Consider the following 18685-nt stretch of genomic DNA (forward strand, 5'->3'; position numbering starts at 1 on the left):
CCTCAGGGTTCACAGTTGCTTGAAGAATAAGAGTTGTAAACTACCTTATGGTGCCTTACTATAAGATTCAGCTCCTTTTATAGTTGCTTACTATTATTTTTACATTTAACATTCACTTTCCTATTCTCAATTAGTGCTTCAAACACCTTGTGCTGTTTGTATGTTTCTTGCCGTTAGGGTTGGCACAGATTTATAAAATAATAATTCTTTCAATACTGTTGAAAACAACTTCAAGCAGAACAGAAATTAACATCTTCTGGCTGGCTTATTGAAGCTCCCTCACCTTCTTTTAGGCTGACTCACATCTGAGGCTGGATTACTCTGTGGGTGACACTGGGTGAGGAGAATCTACCTCATACACAGGTGGAGGTGACAGAGACAGCAGTAAGAAGTCTCCCCACATCCAATGGGGGAAGACAAACACAGCAAAAAGTCAGGGCTTTGAGCTCATGAGTTTGGTGGTGGGCAAGCTGTTGAAGAGGATCTTGAGGGACAGGATTTACATGTATTTGGAAAGGCAAGAGCTGGTTAGGGATAGTCAATATGGCTTTGTGCATGGGAAAACTTGTCTTACCAACTTGACTGAGCTTTGTGAAGAAGTAATGAAGAGGATTGATGAGGACAGAATGGTGGACATGATCTACATGGACTTCGGTAAAACATTCAACAAGGTTCTTCATGGTAGACTAGTTAGCAAGGTTTGATCACATAGAATACAGGAAGAACTAATTGTTTGGATATAGAACTGACTCAAAGGTGTGGTAGAGGGTGGTAGCAGAAAGTTGCTTTTCAGACTGGAAGTTTGTGACCAGCGGTGTGCCACAAAGATTGGTGCTGGGTCCACTGCCTTTTGTCATTTATTTTATGATTTGGATGTGAACACAGGAGGTATGGTTAGTGAGTTTGAAGATGACGCCAAATTCAGAGGTGTAGTGGAGAGCAAAGAAGGTTACCTCAGAGTACAACAGGATCTTGATCAGGTGGGCCAATGGGCTGAGGAGTGGCAGATAGAGCTTAATTTGGATAAATATGAGGTGCTGCATTTTAGAATGGCAAATCAGGGCAGGACTTATACACTTAATGGTAAGGACCTAGGGAGTGTTGCTGAACACCAAGACTTTGGATGCTGGTTCATAGTTCCTTGGAAGTGGAGTCACAGGTGGACAGGATAGTGAAGAAAGTGTTTGGTATGCTTGCCTTTTTTGGACAGTGCGTTGAATGTAGGAATTGAGACATCATGTTGTGGCTGTACAGGACATTGGTTAGGCCACTTTTGGAATACTGCGTTCAATTCTGATCTCCCTGCTATAGGAAGGATGCTGTGAAATTTGAAAGGGTTTCAAGAAGATTTACAAGAATGTTGCCAGGATTGGAGGTATTGAGCTATAAGCACAAGCTGAATAGGCTGGGACTATTTTCCCTGCAGCGTCTGAGGCTGAGGGATAACCTTATAGAGGTTCATAAAATCATGAGGAGCATGGATAGGGCGAATAGACAAGGTCTTTACCCTAGGATGAAGGAATGCAAAACTAGAGGATATAGCTTTAAGGTGAGAGGGGCAAGATTTAAAAGGGACTTAAGGAGTAACTTCTTCACAGAGATGGTGATACATGTATGGAATGAGCTGCCAGAAGAAGTGTTGGAGGCTGGTACAATTGCAACATTTAAAAGGCATCTGGATGAGTGTATGAATAGGAAGGGTTTAGAGGGATATGGACCAAATGCTGGCAAATGGGACTCGATTAATTTAGGATATTTGGTCGGTATATACAAGTTGGATTGAAGGATCTGCTTCCGTGCTCTGCAGCTCTATGACTCGATGTGGCTGTACACAGAGCACATACAAGTACTGTACACTGATGTACACAGGCTGTGTATGATTCTGTGCAGCTTGGACTGATCAGCGGTTCGGGTAGCATAGAGATGTCTGAAAGGTATGTCAGCTGCTCTCCAGTTGGTGCCTACTCCATGAGTTCTCTGTAGTGCTAGAGAAAAGCTGAGCAGGGTGAAGTATCTTCCGCCATCCCTCAGAAGGTGCCATCGTCACTGCTTTATGCTATTGCTTATATAAATCATATCTTTTTTAGATACTTCTTCTTAGTGACTCCACGCATATAATCTTAGAATCCCGACAGTGTAGAAGCAGACAATTCAGCCCATCGAGTCCACACTGAACCTCCAAAGACCAGTCTGCCCAGACCCACCCTATCCCTGTAACCCTATATTTCCCACAGCTAATCCCCTTAACCTGCACATCTTTGGACTGTGGGAGGAAACTGGAGTACCTGGAGGAAACCCATGCAGACACGGGGAGAATGTGTAAACTCCACACAGACAGTTGTCTGAGGCTGACACCGAACCTGGCTCCAAGGTACTGTGAGGCTGCAGTGCTAACCACTGAGCCACCATGCAACCCCTCTTGGGATCTGTTTCCTTTAACTAGGTAGATATTCCTCTTGCTCTCCGGAATCCCTGGAATCCCTAGAATCAGACAGATCAACAGCACAGAAAAAGATTCTTCACCCCATCGAGTCTGCACTAGTCAAAAACAATTCTAATCCCATTTTCCAGCACCTGCCCCATAGTCTTGTATGCCTCAGTATCTCAAGTGCATATCTAAATACTTCTTAAATGTTTTGAGGGTTTCTGCCTCTACTACCCTCACAGGTAGTGTTATGGACCAGACTAGATCCCCTCAAAATATTTTAAGAAGGTAGCCTTGACCCTAACTTTTTCTTAACGGTAGATGTGAAGTGCGTGTTCCAGAACTGGTCAAACCACTCAACATTAAGCAAAACAATTTATCTAAACACTATCGTTAAAATACAAACAAAAGGAAGAGGAATTTAGAATAACTTTATTGGAAAACTTAACCGAATAATAGATACAGTACTTATTACAAACTAACTGTTCCAATTTAGTAACATCCCATAAAAACACCCCTTGTCAAAAAGATAAATTCAGACACAGATTCTTACATGATGTTCAACATCAAGAGAGATTTCAGAGCAAGTCGCAGTTAGGAATCACTGACGGAAGCTCCAATTCTTCTGGGACCCAAGCAGCTTTTACTGCTACAGCTAAAAAAAAACTAGAGAGCCTGATCTGGGAGAACTGGCCACCCCCCTTCCATTGTTACAACTACTTTTAAAAAAACCTAAAGGCCTCTTAACCTATTGACTTCGGCCGGCTCCTGCAGCAACTTTGTCAACTCAGCCTTTACAAACTCACTTCAATAAAAACCCAAAATAATCTTTTTAAAGTGACAGCATTATCACAGCAGTGACTTTCAGATTCCAACCACCTTCTGAGTAAAAAATATCTTCTTCATATTCCATTTAAACCTGTTGCTCCTCACCTTTAATCTATGCCCCTGGTCATTGATCTCTCCATCAAGGGGAAAATTACCTTTCTATTTACCATATCTATACTCATCATAATTTTGTATGTCTCAACCTCCCTGATACTCAGTTTGATTTAGTAAGCAAGGCCTTACATTTGCCTTTAAAATAAGAGAAAGTTAGGATCTAGGCTATCTTCTTAACATATTTTGAGGGGTTTTGGTCTGGTCCATAACTAGAGATCTTCACTGTTTGGAATCATATTGAGCACAAAGACAGAGTTGTGACTGTCAGAGGTCAGTCACCACAGCTCCAGGACATCAATATGAGAGTTCCCCAGGGCAGTGTTCTCAGTCCAAGCATCTTCAGTTGCTTCATCAATAATATTCTGTCCATTATAAGGTCAAAAGTGAGGATATTTGCTGAAGATTGCACAATGTTCAGCACCATTTGTAACTGCTCAGTTATTGAAGCAGCCCATCTCCAAAGGTAGCAGGTTCTGGATAATATTCAGACCTAGGCTAGCAAGAGGCAAATAACATTTGGACATAAAAAATCCAGGCATGATCATCTCTAGCAAGAGAGTATCTACCCATTATCCCTTAACATTCAATGACATTGCTATCACTGAATCCTCCACTATCAACACTCTGGGTTAACATTGAAATAAAACAAAGAACTGTGGATGCTGGAGACCTGAAACAAAAACAGAAATTACTGGGTGAAACTCAGCAGGTCTGGCAACATGTCAAGGAAGAAAGCAGAGTTAATGTTTCAAGTCCATTGAATCTTCATCAGAATGCTTAACATTGCCCAGATACTGAACTGGACTGGCTATATAAATATTGTGGCTACAAGAACAGGCCAGAGCTAGGAATGCTGCAGTCAGTAACTTACTTCTTGACTTCCCAAAGAACTGTCCATCTCTATAAGTCACAAGTCAGAAGTGTGGTGGAATACTTCCTGGATGAATGCAGCTCCAACAACACTCAAAATGCAGGAGAAAGCAGCCTGCCTAATTGGCACCACATCCACAAGCATGAACTCCTGCCACTACTGATGTTCAGTAGCCAAAGTGTGTACCATCGACAAGACTGTCACCCAGGCTCCTTAGAGAGCACATTCCAAACCCTAGACAACTTCCATCTAGAAGGACAAGGGCAGCAAACACATAGAAACTTGTAAGTCCTTCTCTGAGCCACTCACTATCATGACTTAGAACTCTATCACTATTACTTCAGTGTAGCTGAGTTGAAAACCTCAATCTCCCTCCCTAATGGCTTTTTAGAAAAACCATCACCAAATAGACAAAAGTGGCCCTGGAAGACAGTGCACCACAATCTTCTCAAAGGCAATTTGAGATGGGCAGTATTCGCTGGCCCAGCCATCGAAGGCCACATCCCTCAAAGTATGAAGAAAACAAGTAAATATGATTGGCACATGTATCTCCTTGCAAGTGAAGACAATTGAGCAGGCTGCCTGCATCTCCTCCAAGGCCACAAAGGGAGCACAGGATAGATGTCATTGAGCACAGAAGCTACAGTATCTCACAGAGCACTGAATGCTGACTGGGGTAACTTCTCCTGACTATACACTACTTTTTTCATTCTAAGCTTGCTGTTAGTAATGATGCTTGAAGTCATACTGTATATGTCAGACTCCTTTCAATGCTACTAGGTTAAGAAAAATTGAACAAAGTGGTGAACATAGGAAATAGATGCAGATTTAAGCTATTTGGTCCATGAATCCAAGGTCTACCATTCAATTAAATCATGGCAGTTATTTTAAGTCACTGCCATTTACATGTAACATACCCCATCCCTTGCTATTTTTAATATCTAGAAATCTATTGATCTCAATTTTGAGTATCTATTGTCCTCTGGGTGGAGAATCCCTAAAACTCTCTCCCCTCTGGCTGAAGAAATTCTTCCTGGATCTCAATCTTAGATGATCTGCTCCTTATCCTTGTCTCTGGTTCTAGCTCCCAAGCCCCACCTTCTGCAGCCCCAGTGTGGTAAATCATCCTTCCTGCATTTACTCTATTGAACCTTGTCAGAATTTTTCATGCTGCAATGAGGTCACCTCTTATTCTTCCAAAAACGTCCAGAGAATGCAGCCGCAGTCTCTTCAATCACTCCTCATAGGACAATCCCACCTCCCAGCGATCCATCTGGAGAACAAAACAGACTAAGGACTCCTCAAACGTGACTGCAAAAGTCTTGAGATGGATGTGCATTCTTCATTGGCAGCTAAAGATTCCAGTCACTTCTACAATGTAAGTGCTTGGGCACCACCTCAAAGTAAATTCCAGACCATGCTATTCATTCTGTTTTAGAGTGGCTCAGCTGAATAGCTCTTGGTAATAGGATCCCTGGCATTCATTGGATCCTCATAAATTCATCAAGCCATGTGTTACATCAGAATAGCTCAGCATTCCTCCTCTTCCATGTCTTGCTCCTCCTATTCCTCTGATGAGCAGTGTCCTGACAAGTTCTCAGTCAACTCAAGGTCCATATCAATGCTATGAAGAGCAGAGAGATCATCACAGTGAGTGAGACCCTCACAGGAGTGCAGTGTTGCACTCAATGATCCATATTGTGAACAGAGTGCTTTGCTTCACCATGCTTCTGTCTGGGGTTTCTGTAGAGGCATTAGTCACCATCATGGTAAGTGATCTATCTTGTGCCCTAGGAGCCACCAATGGACTATGGGCGTGGACTGAAGTGTTGTGGCAGCCTGGATTGTTTGGGTATGAAAGAGTCATGGCTACTGCCTGCAAAGCAGGTGTAAGAAAGCTTTCGGTGATTGCAGCCTGCTGAACATTTAGAAAGCCAAAGCTTTTCCTGTTCATGAATCTGACTGGCCATGTGTTGGCTGTCTTGATCGTTACACCGGCACAGTTGACAATGCCCTGTCATGGAGGCAAACCCTAATACCCACTGCCTTTGTGAGGCTGGGTCTGATGTGAATTGAATGAACTGTCCAGCTGAAACAATTACTTTGACCGCTCCTGACAGAGCAGACTGATCAGTGTGAGGGCTGTGGCAATGAAGACACAGATACAAGTGATCATTTGCCTGAAGGATCCTTTACCTTCTTAGCTCTTATCCTTCTCTGCTGCCCATATTCCTGGAACTCCACCATTCCCACAGAAGCTGATGCTTCTCTTTACCAGTTGGCCCAGAATCTCAGTTTCATTCACCCATTGCCATTATCTGCCTTTGTTGTGCTCAAATGACCTGTTCCAGCTCCACCAAAATGTGATTGGAAGCCTTGGTCCCATTAGGCTTGGATGGTGATGTGCCCCTGCATTTTTGAGTGCTGACTATTCACTCTGGTTGCTACTGGAGTTGACTCAGTAACATCCGTTTCCCAATGGTTGAATTGTTCCTCTGTGCCTTTTTATGGGACGCAGCTAGTTCCCTGGATGGGCCATAACTGTTTCCCCACTGTGTAACACCTCAATTTATTTGTCTGCCCTGGACAATGTGTAAAACTGGTCTTGTGAAAATCTCAACATTACCCTGGAACTTAGTTTCTAACAACTCTTACTTTACTCAAAATCAGGTGCAAAAGAAATAAAGAACTCCCCCATTGAAAAGAAAATCCTCAAATATTACTCTGATAAGAATTATTGACAAGATTTTAAAATTGTTTTTATTGCTAATTAATTAAATGGCTCTTATAACATGGTGAAATCAGCATTCGAGAAACTTTGGTGTCTGTTATCTATCCTCCTCTGTTTCAATATGAGATCAATCCCGCTGCAATTTACAATTAATCCTACATAATTCCAAATCTGTAAAATGGTCATAGGTTTATAAAACTAAAAGTATTGCATTCAAGGAAATCATTAAATCCATTTCTTTGCATTTAGAACACAATTTAATGACTGTGTTATGCCAAGGATATGATCATTGAGAATTTTTTTTGCTTTAGGATTCATCCTTACTTTTGTATCAAAATCCACATATTGCACCTGCCAACTTGCAATGTGTTGAATGGATTTCATTCAGCTCAGCACTGGAGGTCGATTGCAGTTTTCTGTACAATTGGCCTAATCTTGGCAACCTTAGTTTGAGATTTTTACACTTCTCTGCTGTCTTTTGCAGCAGCACTGTTTAACGACTGAAGGTGAAAATTAAAACAAGAGACCTGTGAGTTTTGGGCAATATATTCACTCCAATGAGAAAGAGAAATATGATGAGAGTAACCCAGCAGAGACCCATAACCTAAAGCCAATAAAATGACTATTTATTATTTCACGGATTGTGAGGATCACTGTCAAGATCTGTGTTTATTGCCAATCGCTAATTGCCCTTGAGAAGGTGATGATGTGCTGCTTTCTGAAACTGCTGCAGTTCACGGGATGATGTATTCTCTCATACTATTAAGGAAGGAGTTCCAGGAATTTGAACTACTCATGATGCTGACATACTTCCAAGGAAGGATGGTGTGTGGTTTGGCTGAGAACCTCCAGACGGTAGCATTCACACGGATGTCCCAGCTTTGTCCTTCAAGGTGGTAGAGGTTGAGGATTTAGAAGATGTCTTAGTGTGTTACTGCTGAATATCTTGACCTTAACCGATCGAGCAACTCAAAATTGGGCATCCAGTAGGCACTGCGGGCCATCAGCAGTAGCAAAATTGTATTCAACCACAATATGTAAACTGATGACCCGGTATTTATTACAATTAAAATTGCATCAACAATGGTTCAATGAAGAGTGCGAGATGATATGCCAGGAGCAGCAGCAACCAGGCATGCCTGAAACTTAGCTGTCAAGTTGGTGAAGGTAAAACACAGGACTACTGACATGCCAAATGCTATAAGCAGTAAGTGATGGACAGGCCTAATGGCAATTCCACAACCAATTAATCATAACTAAGCTCTGCAATTCTAGCATATCTAAACTTCAATGATGCCAGACTCATTAGAGCAGGAGACTGATGAAATATCCCCGTTCTCAATGATGGGAATTGGGTGGGGAACAGCACATCAGTGTCAAAGACAAGGTTGAAGTATTTAGCAAGCATTCTCTGCCAGAATTTCCCAGCAGATGATCCATCTTGGCCTTCTGAGGTCTCCAGCATTGGCCTTCAGCCAATTCCATTCCATGTAATGTCAAGAAACAGCTGAAGATTGTGGCTACTGTAGATCTTGTCAATATTCCAGCAAAAGTACTGAAGACTTGTGCCCTGGAACTAACCACACACCTAGCCAACGTCTTCCAGAATAGTTGGCATCCACCTGGCAATGTGAAAAATTGCCCCAGCATGTCCCGTCTATGAAAAACAGGACTGATCAAACCTGGCCAATTAGCAACCAACAAAGTTTACTCTTGATCATCAGCAAAATGATGGAAGGAGTCATCAATACTTCCTAAACAAAGACCTGCTCAGTAATGCTCAGTTCATATTCCACCAGGTGCTCTATGATAATTACCTCATTGCAGTCTTGGTCACAACATGAATAAAAAAGCTGAACTTAAGAGTGGAAGTGATGGTGACTGCTCTTGATATGAAAAAAAAACATTTGATTAAATGTGACATCAAGGAGACCTGGAAAAACTGGAGTCAATGGGAATTGGGGGAAAACACTCCACTGGTTGGAACCATACCAGGCATAAAGGAAGATGGTTGTACTTGTTGAAAGTCAATCACTTCAGCCACAGGACTCTATGGCAGGACTTCCTCGGGGTATGTCCTAGGCCCAAACATCTTCAGTTTATTGATCATTGACTATCTGTCCATCATAAGGTCAGAGCTGGAGATGCTCACTGATGATTGCACTTAAGGTTCAGCCTCATTTGCAACTCATCATGTACTGAAGCAGCCCATGTCCAAATCCAACAAGACTTGGACAACATTCGAGCTTGGGCTAATATACGGCAAGTAGCATTCATGCCACACAAGTGCCAGACAATGACCATTATCTCCAAGAGAGAAAAAAAATCACCCCTTGATATTGCAATGAAATTCATTTACCGTATCTCCAAAATGGCAACATTGTAACATTCAGAGGTGTATAGATTTTTAAGTGTAGCTGGAGGAGTGCCACAGGGATTACAGCTAGAGGCACAATTATTTGCTACATATATTAATAATGTGAAAAAGGGAAGTGATGTGCTGTTATCAAGTTTGTGGATGACACAAAAATAAGTGGGAAGACAAGAGGGGAGGATGCAATAAAGATTCTTCAAAAGGATGTAGACAAATTAAATGAGTGGGCAAAAACTTGACAGATTGAATACAATGTGAGCTTATGTGCTTTGGCAGGAATATGGAGGAACTCAATATTATTTAATTTGAAAAAGACTGCAGAAAGCAGCAGCATATAAGGATTTAGGAGTTCTTACAGCATGGATCACAAAGGACTAGCATACAAATTTAACGGATATCAGGCAAGGCAAATGGAATGTTGACCATAAGGAATGGAGTTAAAAATAAGGAAGCCTTGCTAAAACTATACAAGACACTGGTCAGACTGCACTTTGAATATGGTGAACTCTTTTAGTCCCTAATCTAAGGCAGCAATGAGAGTGCAGGCTGACAAACCTGAAAACAGTTTTTGCTTCATAAAACTGAACAATATTTGACCTCAGGGAAAATCCCGAAACGTTGAAAGGCCAGAAAGTAATTTTCAAAATAAATTCAAGCATTTTTTCCAAGAAATCATGTGACCTAAGCTCAATGCCTAAGTAAATTACCTGGGAAGTTAATTGTTGATTTGTTTACAAAATTGAAAATTTAAGACATAAAATGAGAAAGACCAAAGGTCACAATCCAGTTCCAGTTGAGCAAAACAATTTCTTACCAGCAAAAGGACTCTAGTTTGTGGCAGTCTCGGCTTTCGTAGCTGGGAAGAAAGCTTAATATTGTTTTAGCAGTTTCAGTAGACAGGAATGTTCCTAAAGTTCATTTAGAAAAAGTCAGTCATATTGCAGGTGTCTGGGTATATATCGGGGAGAGATCGTAACAGAATGACATCTGGTGAATTCACAGAAATTTACCAGAAGAAAATGCTTGAAAGCTCATCAGTGAAGTGAAAAATTAAAAAAGTTGAGATACAAGTGATATTTCACTGGGATTGAGTGACTGTAAAGGATATTGTTGGGAAAAGGCTTGATCTTTTGAGCTTGGTTTTTGTGTTAACGTCGGTCTAGATCGCCACATTTATGGTTTCTTCTTTTATGTAATAAACTCGCAATCTTTTGTTAAATGAAAAATAACAGCTTTGTACAAATCTATTCAGTGACTGCCTACCATGGTAAATAATGGCAAAAATAAAATTTATGATCTATCAAGCCAGGATTCAATCTGAGATCTGACTTGTCAATTATTACCATCAACTGGCATTATAACATATGTCCAATATGGAATTCAGGAGAAACTTCATTATTTCTGTTGTGTCAGCAGGAGTGAGAGCGATTCCTTCCCGGGGTGGGGAGGTAGCAGTGATGGGAACAGTTCCTTTCTCATTTGTCAGCAGTAGTGTGTTCCTTTGTTGAAATGGCAGTCCCAGGAGGTGGCAAATATTATTAACCTACGACATATAAGTTACGACAAGGCACTGGCTGCTTTGGCATTGAGGGCTTAGCGTAAGGTTTGAGCCTCGTTCGGGAACGAGTAGCTTCAGCGGTGGCTGCATTCCTGAGGTTGGCCCAGCACAGACTCATGGCTGCAACAACATCGGTGGAAGGAAAATGGCGCTGAAGAATGGAGACATAATTCCAGTGGTGGCAGGGCGTGGCTGGGCCCAGATACCTGACCGTGGAGGTGTTGGTGGTCCTGCTGCAGTGGCGTGTGGGGACTCAGGGCACCTGAGTGTTGGCAGAGGGATGGACTTTGTGGCTTTGTTTTTCTGGTGGCAATGACTGATGGTGGAGGTGGGGTTTCCTTTTCTTTTAGCTGTTTTTTTTAATCTTTGCATCTGCTTTTAATCCTATCTTTTGTATGCTAAGATGGTGCCAGAGAATGGTGACTTTATACACTTTTCACTGTACTCCTGTATTCTTGTACTTGAGTACAAGTGACAATGAAATCTAAATCTATTGAGAGTGGTGAGAATGTGGACTGAAAGAACTGCAGATGCTGGAAATCTGAAACAAGAACAGAACTTGCTGGAGAAACTCAGCAGATCTGGCAGCATCTGTGGAGAGAAAACAGCATTAATATTTTTAAGTCCAGTGACACTTCAAAGAGTTGTGTTTGTTTGAGAAGGATTTGTTGATTGGGTGAAATGGAATAATGTAGGAAGAGGATCCATGTGGTACATAAACACTGACACAGAACAGTTATTTGGAAGTTTCTATGCTGAAAATTCATTACGTAGCTGCCTCTATTCCATATACATCAACCTTGTGACACTTGGACCAGTTACAACATGCCTATGCCCAGGTAAAATCAGGTACATCACATAGGAAGAAAAATAATTTAAAAATGAAAATGAATGCTAAGATCCATCTAGAATATCTTTCTAAAATTCTAACAGCTAAATGATAATGAAATTGTTTACTATTTATGGTTATCAGTCAGATTACAACATAGTTAGTCATGTCAGAATGATATCCAAGTTGGATTAAGCTTTGGAAACCAGACTCTAAACTTTGGGTTACATAATACGCATTATCATGCAATACAACATCTTCAAGATCCCAGACTGGTGATTGGGAAGCAAGTGTACAAAGTAAGCATTCCGTTATCCACACTTGGGAGTAGCTCCTTGTGCAGAGGCACAAATCAACCCTATTGATCTTCCACTGAAAGAAATTACTAATCCGTCAAATATTTTTCTTAACATTGCTGTCGCCTTTCTCCCGAGGTCCTAAAATCCCAAAGTGTTGTTAAAATCCTCAATGAGACCACCAAATTCTTTGTACGATCTAGTTATGGACCAGTAAGTTTATTCCAGATACTCAATAAAGCCACAAGATTCCATTGTTTTGAGCAAACATAATATATTTAATTGTAATTTAGAAAAGTAAAAGAATCCACAATATTTTGTTACATTTTAACATCCAGAATTAACATGGGGTAAATATGGTTTAACAAACAAACTGGGAGAGAACATCTGATAGTGTTCATCAATAGCAGATGAGGTGAAGACAGATTTTATTGGTTTCTCAGCAACCTGCCCTGAAGTTTTGACACTGTGACTTACCAAATCTCATTAAAACTTTGCCTCCTTTATAAGGGATTCCAATTCTTTACTTTCCAACTTTTATCTTTGAAGCTGTCTAAAAAAATGCTCTCCCATGCACTGTCTCAATGACTGCTCAACATAGCTGCCTAAATCTTTTCATTCCTGTGAATACACTTCCCTGGATTCTCAAGGCTGCACTCAAGTCTTTAATCTTGACATAGTTCTCTTTTGCAGACAATTAGCCTTACTAAGCTAGCACTACCACCGTTTTCCCTGAAACTCAATCTTTCTCACTTACACCAAGCAATTACTGTTTGTGGGTTTCGTCCATCCTCACTCTCAGCTGCAATGAACTATCAATGGCTCCCAGGACTTCCTTTGAGATATCGCTTCAAAATATTGGCAACTTCTTTGTCACCTTCTCAGTTCCACAGCATCCTGCTTGAGTCCTGACTGCCTGGAAACTAAAATCAACAGCAATTCTGCTGCCAAATACTGCTCCCCCTGCTTCTCAGTAACTGACTGATGGCAGCACTCTTCAGTATTGGCTGACTCTGACTAACTGACCAGAATTGACTGAATCTTGAATCGACTTTTAAACTAACATAAGTTCCTGCCACTGTTCCTAGGGGAGATTGAAAGTAGCAGCCAGGAGTGGAATACCCGACACCCCAAAAGCTAAAATATGCACAGGCTGCTGCCTTGCACAGCATAAATGGACACAAAAGTATTGATTTAATCATGCTATCAAACATCTTACCTTCACAGAGATTCCTGACCTTAGCCCTGGCTTTGACCTTCAACTCCCTTCTCTTCTTCTTGTGAAGTTTTGACCTTCACTAGCGCTGATTTTGTCCCTGTCCTAGCCATAACCACCGTAATATTCACCCTAAATCTGTCTGACTTGAGTCTAACAGTTGCTCCTACCAAGTTTTCAAATCACCCCAGGCCCACTCTGCCCCATGTTCATCTAATTCTGCTCTGCTGCAGCGGGACCTGAATGTCTATCAGTGATTGATTCAATTTCTATTAATATCAGAATGCACAATCCCCAAGGATCTTTGAACACTGTCTCATGTGCACCAGCTAAATATTATCCTGAATACTCATTTTGAAGGCCATTAGTTTTAAGATCTTTTTTAAATGCAAAAAACAAAAGAAAGAAAGCCCAAGCAAAGGTCACACAAATATCTTACGCTATTTAATGTCTTAGTGTGAGCAATTGTAATTTTGTAAGGATCTCCACGCATTTACCACAGTGGAAGATAATGTTGAAAAATGGCTGTTTTATGAACTGAGCACTATTGATGTAAACCTTATTGATAGAGGATTTGCTTTATCTTGTACCTGAGCAGCTCAGCTTAAAGCATCAAATGACAGTAGGATCTCACCATTCTTTCTTCACTAGATTTTCAGTCTATCTGGTCTTATTTGGCATGGAAGGTTTGCACAGGCATGATGAGCGGAATGGTTGCTTTTTATGCTTTATTGATGCCATTTTTTTAAAAAAAGTCAATGAATCTCTTACATGTATTCTTGAGCGTGGTTACTGAAAATAAATCAATGCAGAAGAAATTATTAGGAAAGCAAGGTCCAAGCACAGCACTAGATTTCATAAATTGAAAAGAAAGTCAGGGTCCCCTATATTTTATGATTAACAAATTATTTCTACAACTCGCCCCATCTCACCATTCCAATGCAAATTTGAATTGATTACAGATCAGTAAATAGTTAATAACGTCATCAAAAAAGAAATCGGAACTGTAAGCCTATTGAGGTGTGAAGTGCCCGAAACATGTCTGAACATGTTTTAATATGAAACATGTGATAGAATGTTGGCTGTTCTCACAAGCTCATATTAAAAAATGATTCAGTCAGACTGGAAAAATTATCTGACGTGGTACAACATATGCAAGAGACAAAAAAAAATGAATCTGTTGTTTTGTCAGCATATTGGCAAAGTTTAGCCCCATTTGGGGGCCCCAGCACTATGAATTCAAATTCTTATTGAAAGCAAAGATTGAAATTCCTGCTGCTTATGTGAGGAAATGATTCTCTCAAACTGCCTTGATGTTGATTTATATAGATCTGGGACAAAGCATACCTTTAAAACAATTCTTAACAGTTTATTTTTTTTTTCTTTGCACCTTGCAATAGATGTCACCTTGAGCTTATTGTAAAGACTACAGTTTCTCATCACTTCCTGTGAGTCTTCAGAGTGAGGGTCAACAGTTTATGTGTTCTTCAGGGGATAACCACAGCTGAGCCTGGTACAGTCTTCTGGACATTCACAATCTCAGCACAACACTGATTATGAATAAGAACCCCTGTCAATATGTGAGATCTGGCTGAGAACATCACATTGAATGAGGATAAAAATTCGGACAACCCCAGCCTGTATAATTCAGCTCATCATTGGATGCATTCCCTGAGCCATCAACAATATAAAAATATTGTGAAAGGATTCAATTATTACAAAAAAATTGAAGGATGCATTCAAGATTGAGAGAAAAATACAAAAATGTTTTTGATTGCATCAGTATTGGTGAATACTAGTATTTCGAATTGTTTATAGATACAAATTTCCACCATTTGGAACCAACTTTCTGGTTAGCAGAGCCAGAAGTTGTACTTACAACATAGTGATTGCTAATAAAAATTCATAAACAGAACACACAAGCTGTGAGTTATTTTTTGGTGGTGATTCATGGGACTGATGGATATCTTTTTCTTCTCTGTCTCTATGTTGCTATGAACTTTGATGGTTAACATTTCGGCCGTCCTGTAATGGTCCATAGAATGGATGAGGCACTTAGTGAGCTGCAGTGTAATGCAGGCGTTATGGCACACCGACCATTAGATCATAACACCCTCAGGGAAATATCATTGAAACAAGAGATTTGGCACCCTCTTTTCCATGAGGCCTTCTTGTAGAAGACTGTGCAAAATTGTTTTGACTAAACAGAGTAAAATAAAGTAATGAATGAAATGAAAATTAACATTGCCATGCTGTAAGCTCCATGTACCTTTTGATCAGGCTTATCCTTTATGTGGATTCTGGGCTTTGTTCATGTCAGCGCAAGTTCATTGCAATCTTACAGGAAAAGTTTCCAAATTTCCTAGAACACTGAAAGTTTAAATTGAATAAAATATAACACTTAATGTTCTATTCTCCATCTACAATGTTGTCCAAGAATCCATGGCGACCTGCAAATGGATGATGAAAAATTAAAAAGCATTGGTATTTTGCACCATATAAATGAAAATGGGCTCACAGTTCAATTAAGTAGGGCATAGAAGTGATTCATAATGATCAGCAATCATTAGGTTTCTTTTACAACCACTGATTTTAACATTGTTGTACATCCATGCTTTGAATCCTATCTGACCTTAAGTATTTACTCAAAGAAAATCACTGATCGAGTTTTAAATGACTGAAACAACAGTTTCAACAGTTTCCGAGATGGCCAAACATCTGCATCATTATACCTTACAAGTTCTCAAAGCAAATAAAATAGATTAAGCATGCTTGCAGGAACCAATAAAAGATAGTCCTGAAAGGAATGCAAATGGTTGACGATTCTGGATCCATTTCCAGGATACCTAGCCAGCACTTGGGTGCTGAACAAACTATTAGACATAACCATTTCAGACAATGGACTCTGGCTGACAGATGAACCCTTTCAACCATAATCCCAGCAAGTTGGGCCTAGAATCCACTAGCTATGATCTTATTTGGTTCATTGGTCATTGGACAGACAGTATCAGCTGTTAAGCTACGTAACTCCCTATTGTGTTCAAAAAGTTGCTTTTCTCTGGGCCTTATAAAGAGCAAAGTGGAAGAGTTGCAGGAACAGGATCCCTGAGTGAGCCATGGGCTCTCTTTCTCTCTAGCAAGCTTCAAGCTTGTGCTCTGTCTGCTGATAGACCAACCACTTACCATAGGCATAAATTTAAGAAGTAATCAGCAGGTGCTGACCCTATAAGAGTAGAGAAGTCATCTGCCAACACATTAAACCCCTTTGACACTGAATCCAGAGGGAACCATGAGCTCAGCCTGGAACCATTCAAGTCATCAGAAGCTTTTGTCTTATAGCGAACTGCAAACATACTTCTTAGTCTGTTCTCCCACTCTCTTAAGTTCTGTGTGTTTGTACGTGTGAATTTGAGTGCATGCTTGCATAAAATTCAGTGCATTTTTATTATTTTTAATAGTTTGATTTAAGTACATTAAATACAATTCTCTTTTTTCTTAAAACATACAAAGAACACTGTGTCTTTCATAGTTGCAGAATACAAGCCATTAAAAATTCATTGAATGGACAAACATATACTTTAAAAATAAATTATTTTGTTCAAATGAGGAACAGGAAAAGAGAGAAGACATTCCATCCCTTTGCATCGTCTCACAACGACATACTGCCAAGATTTCAAAGCGAGGGGTGTGTTTGTATGCCTTTGTATTAGGAGATTCTTTACCTATATTGTCTCATGCCAAAAGTCATATTGTTGTCCTGACTCCCCAAAGCCTGTCCACCATCTACAATTCACAAGACAAGAGTGTGATAGAACACGCCCCACTTGCCTGGATGAGTGCAGCACCAACAACACTCAAGAAGCTTGGCACCATCCAGGACGAAGCACCCTGCTTGATTGGCACTACATCCACAAGCATCCACACCCTCCACCACCGATGCTCAGTAGTAGCATGTGTATTATCTGGATACACTGCAGAAATTCACCAAAGATCCTAAACAGCATCTTCTGAACCCAGAACCACTTCTATCTGGAAGGACAAGGGCAGCAGATATATGGGAACATGCTCCAAGCCACTCACCATCCTGATTTTGAACTATATTACTGTTTCTTCACTGTCGCTGGACCAAAATCTTGGAATTCTCTCCCTAGCAGCGTGGACTGCAGTGGTTCAAGAAGACAGCTCATTACCATCTTCTCAAGGATAAATAGGAATGGACAATAAATGTTGGCCAGCCAGGGATGTCCACATCCCACAAATAATAAAAAAAAGTGAACCTAAAAATGTTGGGACAAATTATTCAAATCTGGGTTGATTCTGATTGAGGGAAGGACCAAAGTACCTTGGGATTTGTAACGGTTGAAAGATGATCTTATGATCTAACAATAGAAGGCATTTAGATTTGCTAAATTTGGAACTGGTATCTGATCTGGTTATTTCTCAAATACTGTGATATTCTCACTTACCTACTGTTGAGTGTTCTGGTAGCAATGTTTTGGAATTTAGAAGGTCTATCTTCATCGTATTTTTAAATAAATGAATCATCTTACATCTTACATTTCAATCTCTGTCTGAACTTTAGCTCTGCTTTCAACCAGGTACTTGTCTAGCTTTTAGCTGATGGTGATGATCAAAGCAATATCAATTGTTTCTTTGTAAAACTCTTCCATATATGCCCACTGAGTTATTGGATGGTGGAGACAGTAGAAAAGATTTTTACGAATTTCAAGTCTTGTTTAAGATTTGTTATTGATAGTCCCTTTGAGTTCTTTTTTACTGACAAGCCAAGTACCTTTATTTACTTCTATGCCATCATTTACTGAGCGAAAGATTCTTTATCTTCCTTTTTTTGTTGAATGAATGTTATTAAAACCCCTACTAAAGAGCATATTTTAATAATGTGATAATTTTATTAAATTAAGAACAAGATGTATTTTGATAATTTACAATAACAATGGAAGAAAGTAAATTCTTCTGTAGTTTAGTGAGAACGATTTCTTAAATCTCTCTTTCAAGTCTGCTCATTCTGCTCCTATGATTAATATTGGTTCAAAGCTTTTTTCTAACTTAATGGCTACATTACGTTGCAAGTCATTGGTATTCTTCCGCAGATTCAAAGTTAAGATGAGTGCTGTTTTCATTTTGGATATATTAAGAGTTAGCTTAAATATGAACAGCTAATTCAGTAATACTGTCCACTATGTGCCCTCTGACAAATGCTCTTTAACCTTATTATTGTGCCCTGATGTCCAGTCCTTCGGAGGCATTTTCCACCCAGCTGTCTCACCTTATGATCATTTCTTCACTCCAGACGTAGGTTGTCAGATTGTAAAGGAGGCATCTAGATCTCTCTCTCAGTACCTTGTCCAACCAACTGCTCTTTTCCTGTCAGTAAGATTTGGTGCCACATGCTTGGAAGATGTGAAGAAAATTCGGAGTTAGC

The sequence above is a fragment of the Rhincodon typus genome, chromosome 28 (genome assembly GCF_021869965.1).
Source record: "Rhincodon typus isolate 14 chromosome 28, sRhiTyp1.1, whole genome shotgun sequence".
NCBI lineage: Eukaryota > Metazoa > Chordata > Chondrichthyes > Orectolobiformes > Rhincodontidae > Rhincodon > Rhincodon typus.